We start from the raw sequence: 8,866 nt of genomic DNA, 5'->3' as shown, positions 1-8,866 counted from the left end.
TAGTACTTCATTTTTTGTGTACTGGCAGTGATTTGTTTCTGTGACATGCTTTTAGGGTTTGATATTAGTGGTTAACCACATCACTAACTAAATCTGCAGTTCCCCAGGGGCCTGTTGTGGAGGTAATGCTATCCTGTACCTCGCAGGCTGGAATGAATGGCCTATCTAAAGCTGGCCAGGAGTGCTGGACCAGAAATGCACAGGAATTCATCCCTCCAGGGAGCAGTCCTCAACCAATGGCCAAAGAGAGTTTAGGGACAAGTACCCCACCCCCTTGCCTCTTTAGTGGTATGTCCCGGGGATGTGTGTTTCATACTGTTTCCCAGTTTCTCCATGAGATTAACCTTCAGTCACCCCTAGTGGTAGCTACGTAGCCATCACAACTTTAATAGCTTCCTTCCCTTCTCTCTCTCACTTGCCACTCACCTATTGGAGGTGCGCTTCCTGCGCCTCCTGAAGAAACTTTTTGCCCTTGAATGGTTGCAAGGGTCTGCTTCTGGGAAATCCACACGAAGACAATGGGTTTTGCTCATTTACAAGTAGACACTAGTATCTTGTGGTCATCACTTAAAAACTGCTGGGTTTGTTTTGCTTTGGTTTGTTTTTTGGCTAGGGTTAGGAAGGTTGCAGAATGGAGGGACAGGGATGAAGATGTATGGCTTTCCATTGACAGCTGATTTTCCTGGCTCACTGTGGACTATTAACTCATCATTATTGAGGGGTGAAAGTCCTCCTTGTCTACTAGTAATTGCATCATTCAGGAAAATCTCCTCTGCTTCAAATAGAGTCCTTTGTGACCAGCCTATTCATCATGTTTTGTAAAGCCGATGTCAATGGCCTTGCTCAGGAGCACCTCCTCAAAAAAGCCCAGATGAGAAAAGCATTTAGCTTCCATTTCAGTCAGGTACCAGCACCCTTTGCCCTTGTCCTCATGCACTTCATTTCCCTCACCTGGGCAGTGTTGAACACATACCAGCATGTGGTAGGACATTTAGGTGAGAGGTAAAGAGTGATGCTGCTCTGCTTGGTGCAATGTGTCTCCCTGAGTTATACAGCTTTAGGAGCAACCCCATAGCAAAGGGTGTAATAAGAGCAGTGTCAGAGTATTATGAATGTGTCAGTATGATGAATTTACTGTAACCATATCACCATTGGCAGCACACAGAATGTACTATATCTCAATCTGTCATTTTTCTGTGGTCATGTATTGTGTAGGATCAAGTTTTTCTTCTTTTTTCTTTTGGTTTTGAGTGATGCTTATAATGGTGGTGGTGAGAAAGGCAGAAGTAGATAATGATTTTGGATAGCCTTGTTGAGTTAACTGTTGTTGCTAGGAGACAAGGGGTTGTGGGAAGGAGAAGGGGAAAAGAGGGAGAGGGAAGTATGCGGAAAACTGGGAAAGGGGATAGAAACAAGATTATTGTTAAAGCATTTAAATCCTGGGGTAAAAATTTTTATTTGCTCCCTTTCCGGGGTGAGCTTGCTCAAACCAAGAATAGGAAATTAGAAAATTTTATTTGCAGCCTCTATTGGGATGTCAATTTGGAAAACAATCTTTAGCATCATATGCTTTTCTCCATTGCTTTCAACTCTACCACGAACCCCCATTCACCCTGTGGCCTCTGGTCATTTCCTGGATCTCTCAGATACATGCCGTTGATAGACCGACTGCCACTTCTCTACATAGGGACAAGCAGAGGATTTGATGTAGAAAAGGCATCCTTCCACTTCGTGCCATGCTCCCTTATTCCCACTCTACTACTAGCATCTCACACAGGTCTATATGTGTGTATTTGACTTTCTTTGCTGAAAAGTTGGGGGACGATTAAAGAAAATTAACAGGTAGGAGCTGAAAATTTAAATGTGTATGATAAATATGACCTTTTAGAGGATCTAAGGGGAAAATAGGCAAGAAATGAAATCCTTCACTATAGGGTACCTCTAGTAAGCTGGAGAATGGTCACACAAGGTTAATGTTACCTTATAATGAAAAGTCTTTGCACATGTGATTAGATGAAGATTTTAACATGAGGAGATTATCCAAATGGGCCTTAAATATAGTCACAAGTATCCTTATAAGAGAGAATCCCAAGGATATTATACACATAGAGGAGAAGGTGATGTGAAGATGAAGGCAGAGATTGGAGTGATACAGTCCCAAACCAAGGAATGTCAACAGCCACAAGATGCTGGAAGAGGTGAGGAATCCGATAGAGCCCTCTTGTGGGTATACCCCTGTCCTCAGAATTATTCCTGTTTCACATGAGTACTGCCAAGCCCTTTTTGGGAAACCTGACACCTATTTCTAGGGTTTGATCACATCCTAAGAACCATTCTTCTGCCTTTCCTCTTGAAATCTCTTTTCCCAAGTCCAAGAGGTCAGGCCTAAAGTAATGACAGCCACCCCATCCAGGGAGATGCAATAGTGGATCTGAACACAATAGGTCTGCCTAGATGGACATGAGGACTTTGGTACTCAGGTCTAACACTATAGTCCAAAGTGGACAAGGGTTCTCCTTTTGTGTCCTCTTCAAGATCTTACGACCTATTTCTTCTCTCAGTTCACACACACACACACACACACACACACACACACACACACACACACACACACCCTACCTTTTATGGACGAATGTGAATTCCCAGGAACAGTGCAGTCTAGACCTATAAGGATAAGGAGAAAAAAAATTCCCTAAATGCTTCTTTGTTTGTTTGTTTCTTTTCAGAAAAGGAATTTTTTTTTTTTTTCATTTAAGTAACTGAAAATAGGAAACCAGAAGTGGGATGCCCAGGCTGGGATGAATAACGGCTACATTCTCCTTGGCAGAACAGGGGGAGAAACTGGCCTCCACACTCACGAGGGTCAACATAGGCTCCCCCTGCTCATTCCGCTGCAGCATCCTAGGGGCAGGGCCTCACCTTCCTTGAGACTAGGGCAGTTGGCAACCCAGCCTGCTTTGCCCCAGGCCCCTTCCCCCAAGAGCACCTTGGAGAAGGTGAGTGTGGGCAGAACAGGAGGCAATGAAGATGAACATTCGGTGCTGGTAGCAGCAGGAATGACAGGTGTCTAAGAACGAAACGTTAAACAAAAACAACACAACTGTCCAGAGGTAGTTTGTGAACAGAAGAAAGACAGAACCAGAACCTTGGGGGTGGGGAGGAGCAGAAGGGTGGGAGTGGACAAGGCTAGCTCCTTAGTAGTGCCCCATGTGAGAAAAGGGGAAACCTGAGGCCTAGTATAGAAGCAGATGGAGTAGGGGTTGAAAAACCTGCTTTCCTTCTTGTGCCCCAAGAGGGCTGTCCAACCTAGTGCAGGGACTAGACAAGGTCGGGAAGGAAGAAAAGTGGGTGTGAGCCACATTTGGTGAGATATAGGTTGGTTGGGAGTATCTTGGGGCCAAGCAGCCCTGTATCCATTGGCCATACCTGCTGCTGCCGCCAGTACAGTGGAGTAGGCACGTCAGAATGAGATGGGGCTTGGACCCGTTTTAAGGCCAGAGAGCCCTCCTAGGCCCCTTAATGGGAAGCTAGAGGCAAGAGTAGGAGAGAAGGGACCTCCAAACCAGGAGCCCAGTCATCAATGTCTCTAACAATGAGAGTGGGGATGTGGCAAGTACAGGGTGTGGCTAAGTGGGAAATTAGCTTCATCCAGGAGGGTGAGTGTGTGCACGTGGGTGAGAGTGGTTCCTGGAAACCGAGACCAAGGAATACGGCTCCCTACAATGTGCCCTACAATGGCTGGTGTGCTGTGTAGTGTGGGGGTGAGGGTGCCCTAACTTCTTTTTAATTTGTAAGATGTGCTGCTATCCATCAAGTCAGTCCACTGTACTATTATGCAAAATAATATTGGTTCCTTTCCTTCATTCTCTCTTTCAGATTGTTCCCTGTTGGCGTCTTCTGGGAACAAGCAGAGGATCTGGTGCTAGACACTTTTGGTTTTTCATGGCTGTCCCCTTATTTACCTAAAGATAAGCACTGAGATAATCGCCTTGATAAGGACTCAAAGTTTTATTCGAGTTTCTGTATAGCAGAAGGGAGGTGAGAGACTTATTTTTCCAGTTCACTCAGTTAACTGGACCTGTGGGAGTCAGTTCAGAAGGGGCTAGGAGAGAAGAATTAATCTCATTAAAGGAACAGGAAGGTCTGGTTCAATTGGAGGTTGTGTTGGTAGCTGATTGCTGGTGAGGTCAGAGGGAGGGCTAAAAGTTCTCTCGCCTGAAGACATCTTAACCTTCTCATCAGCATACAATTGTTCTAACTCCCCTTTCTCCTTGATTTGTAATGCTCACCTTTATCAAGAGCCTTTTACACTACAAAAAGGGAGGTGTTGTCTCCAGAAATCTGGTTTCCTGGAAAGCAAGATGGAACCTTGTTGAGCTGTCTTCTAGAACTCTGGTCCAGAACACGTTAGTTATGCATGAGTTTCCTTCCTTAACATCTCTATCAGTATTGTTAGGCTTCTTAGTCTTGCCAGTTTCAAATGTGAAATAGTATCTTACTCTGGTTTTAATTTACATTTTCTTGGTTGTTAGTGAGGTTAAGCATCTTCTCATATGCTTATTAGCTATCTGAATTTTTCTCTTCTACAAATTGCCTGTTAATAGCCTTTGTTCTTTTTCTATTTGTGCAATTTAGGTTTCTCATATTGATTTGTGTATTTAGGATGCAAATATATGTTGAAATATCTTAGTGATGTTAAGATAGTAATATAGAAGTCCCTGAATTTGTTCCCCCTTCAGAAAAAGACCAATTAGCAACTGTCCATAGACCAGATGCCACTGTGAAAATCCCGGAACAGGAGCGAGGCTGAAGCATTCCTCTGGACAATAGACACTGTGACAGGCCGCATTAGAAGGGTAAAAGGAGCAATTATGCTTTGAATGCATTGCCCTCCCCCAGGCCAGCACAATGATGCACGAAGGCCCACTCAGTCTGTGGTTTCTCCAGCAGGAGAAAGATAACTTAAGATGGACATTCAGCTTCCCTAGTATTCCGAGATGGTTTGTGAGAGGTTCACTGGGGTCTTACCTTACAAGGATCACTGGGAAGCCGGTAGCCTCTCCTGAAAGTGGAGTCCAGCCAATGGCACAATCTGGTTGGGGCACAGCCAGGAGGAATTTCAGAGCGTGGTCTGCAGCTCTCCCCAGATGTGGGATCCAACCAGTGGTATGGCTGCACTGCTGGAGAACACAGCCTGCAATCCTGCTGTTTGGAGGTGATTGCAAAGCCCAGCCAGTGACCCCACCTGACCACAGAACACAGCAGCAACCCTGTCCCACCAGGGAGCCCACCCAGCAGCCCTACCTGAACATGTGTATGGAGCCACAAAAGACCTCGAATAGCAAAAGCAATCTGGAGAAAGAAGAACAAAGCTAGAGGCATCACAATTTCAGATTTCAGACTGTCCTCTAGGCTATCAAACAGTATGGTTCTAGCATATCAATCAAAATGGTATCGTACTGACATAAAAATAGACACATAGACTAATGGAATAAATTGAGAACCCTGAAATAAACCCACACTTATATAATTAACTAATATTTGACAAGGGAGCCATGAATACTCAATGAAGAAAAGATAGTCTCTTCGATAAATCATCATCTGTTAGAATGACTATCATAAAAAAGATAAGAGAGAATAAGTGCTGGTGAGGTTGTGGAGAAAAGGGAACCCTTGTATAGTGTTGGTAGAAATATAAATTGGTACAGCCACTATGGAAAACAATATGGAGGTTCCTCAAAAATTAGGAATAGTACTGCCATATGATCCAGCAATTCTACTTCAAGGTATATATACAAAGGAAATGAAATCACTATCTCTAAGAGATATCTGCACACCTATTTTATTGCAGCATTATTTATAATAGCCAAGACATGGAAACAACCTAAGTGACCACTGAAGGATGAATGGATAAAGAAAATGTAATATACATGTGTGTATGTGTATATATATATATAATGGAATATTATTTAGCCATAAAAAAGAAGGAAATCCTGCCATTTGATGACAGCATGGGTGAAACTTGAGGGCATCATGCTAAGGGCTATAAGTCAGGCAGAGAAAGACAAATGCCGTATGATCTCGCTCATATGTGAAATCTGAAAAATAACTAAACTCATAGAAACAGAGAGGATTTGGGGTTGCCAGGGGCTGGAATGGGGTGGGGGAAATGGGTGAAGGTGTTTGATACCCTTTGATTGATTGAAGGTGGTCAAAGACTACAAACTTTCCATTATGATATGAGTAAGTTCTGGACATCTAATGTACAGCATGGTGGCTATAGTTAATAATACTGTCTTGTGTACTTGAAAATTGCTAATAGAATAAAATTTAAAAGTTATCACCACACATACAAAAATGGTAACTATGAGAGATGTTAACTAACCTTATTGTGATGATAATTTTTCAATTTATGTGTATTAAATTATGTATACCTTAAGTTTACACTTGTCATATATTAATTATATCTCAATAAAACTAGGGGAAAAAGAAATGTCTTCTCTGAGTCTGTGGCTTAATTTTTCACTTATGTTTTTATTTTTTGTTACATAGAGTTTTAAATTTTAATGTGATTTAATTTGTCAATCTTTTTCTTTATGGTTTGCCTTTTTTTCTTATTTGAGAAATCTTTTCCTACCCTCAAATAGTGATATACTACTATATTTCTCTCCAAAAGTTTTAGATTCTTTTTATGTTTACATCTTTTAATCTATGTGGATTTTCGTTTTTGTATACAATGTGAAGTAGGGATCTAAATTATACATATTTTTTTCATTTGGAGTCCACTGTCTTAGCATTATTTAATTTAATTATAATACCACCTTTGTTTATATAAGTGTCAGTGTACATACATGTGTAAAATACATATGTGTATATATATATATGTAAATGCCATATATAAAGTGTCTGTTCTATTCCACTGATCTGTTTGTTTCTTTCTGCTCTAATACTCATTGTTTTAATAGTTACAGCTTAACATTAGTAAGCCTTGAGATCTAGAAGAGTAAAATTCTCCTTCTGCTCTACCATCTTCAAAATTGTCTTGGATATCTTTCACCCTTTACCATAGTTTTTGCATGATTCAGAGCAAATGAGAACATATTATGCGTGCAATTTTATAACCTGATAGTTTTTCAATTAACTTAACAGAAGATTTTAAAGTTTTTAAAATCTTGACTAATTTTATTTAGGATAGTTCATACTATTTTCCTGTTTGCTGAATTAATTATTTAACCATTCCCATATTGCTGGACATGTAGTTTATTTTCATGTTTTCTTATTATAAATAATAATACCATAATGAACATCTTTATGCATAAAGCTTTTTCCATCTTTAGGATGATTACACTAGCGTTTAGTCCAGAAATGGAATATAATTAATAATTTGATTTTCAAAAGAATTTTACATTCTCACCAGGAATTTTTGGCACTATACATTTAATCAGGTTTTCATCAGCAATGGGTACTCTCATTTTTATTTATTTTATTTATTTTAATTTTTTTTTGGCGAGGCAACCCTTGGTTGACCTCACAGATTGCAAGGATCTTATCAGCTTACAATCCCTTATTTTTTTATTTTTTATGCCTACAGCACCTGGTCGTCCTAGGTGGTCTCCCATCCAAGTACTAACAAGGCCCGACCCTGCTTAACTTCCGAGATCAGACGGCATTGGGCTTATTCAGGGTAGCATGGCCATAGACGGGTATTTTCTTTTTTAAAGTGAAAGTTAAACCCATCCTATTTAATAATTGTGCTTCTAGCTGGTCCTGAAAAGAGACAATTTTCTAAAGACTCTGAGCAATATTCCTAAATATTGAGAAAGGAATGGGATTGCAATAGTCGTTTGCATGGGGATGGCATTTGAAGGAGGGAGAGAAGAGTGTTAAAAAATGAATCCCAAAGTGGCTCTTTTGATTTGATGAGGATATTTCTGTTGACTTCACTTACTGTACCTTCATTTCTTCCTCCTTCTCCGTGATTCCATATGTAGATTTTAGAATATAGTGACTTTTTGACAGATTATTTAAATCCCAGTGAGGTGGAACAGTATTCAGATTGTTTATAATGACTATCATCAGTGGCAAATTAGTTTAGCCTGTCTTAGTTTATTCTCTTTGACAGCTTCATGTTTATTTCACACCATAGAGGCCGAAAAGGAAAACACATGGAAAAGAGAACTTGTTTTATTGTCATTTAATTATATGAATAATAAACATGATCAAGAATGTGTTTAAGATCCTGTTCCAGCCACAAAATAAGACTGAATCTGAAAGACCAAACCCATCTGACCTTTTAAGTAGATTTGCTTTACTATTTTTATTTCCCACATATTAGTTTCTTTTTTACTGAATTCTGTCAAATTTATATTTTTCTAGAAATGGAAATTTAGGAAATAGAGAAGTCGCGGTAATTTCAAATCATCTGTGATTGGCCTTTGGAATGTACTGTCTGGGATACTATATCTTCTAGCCATGAGTTTGAAAAATGATGCTTTTTTAGCTATGATTACAATTGAAAGGTTGAGAATACACCAGATCTCTAGGATTCATTCATCTTGCATAACTGAAAGTTTGTACTCTTTGACCAACATCTCCTATTTTCCTCTCTCCCTCACCCCTGGCAACTTCCATTCTACTCTTTGCTTCTATGAGTTTGACTATTTTAGATTCCACGTATAAATGAGATCATGCAATATTCGTTGTCTTTCTGTGTCTGCCTTATTTCACTTAGCATAATATCTTCTTGGTTCATCCATGTTGTTGCAAATGGCAGGATTTTCTTCTTTTTAAAGGCTGAATAACATCTCATTGTTATATATACACCACATTTTCTTTATTCATTCCTTCATCGAGTGATATTTAGGTT

At 40.1% G+C, this 8,866-nt stretch overlaps 1 pseudogene; it reads right to left on the bottom strand.

Moving 5' to 3' along the window:
• Nucleotides 1–7,582: 7,582 nt before the first annotated feature.
• LOC111740050 lies at nucleotides 7,583–7,701 on the bottom strand (annotated as a pseudogene).
• Nucleotides 7,702–8,866: the final 1,165 nt, after the last annotated feature.

Source organism: Pteropus vampyrus, unplaced genomic scaffold, assembly GCF_000151845.1.
Source record: "Pteropus vampyrus isolate Shadow unplaced genomic scaffold, Pvam_2.0 Scaffold56, whole genome shotgun sequence".
In the NCBI taxonomy this organism is placed as follows: domain Eukaryota; kingdom Metazoa; phylum Chordata; class Mammalia; order Chiroptera; family Pteropodidae; genus Pteropus; species Pteropus vampyrus.
This window is presented reverse-complemented; position numbering and strand designations above follow the sequence as displayed.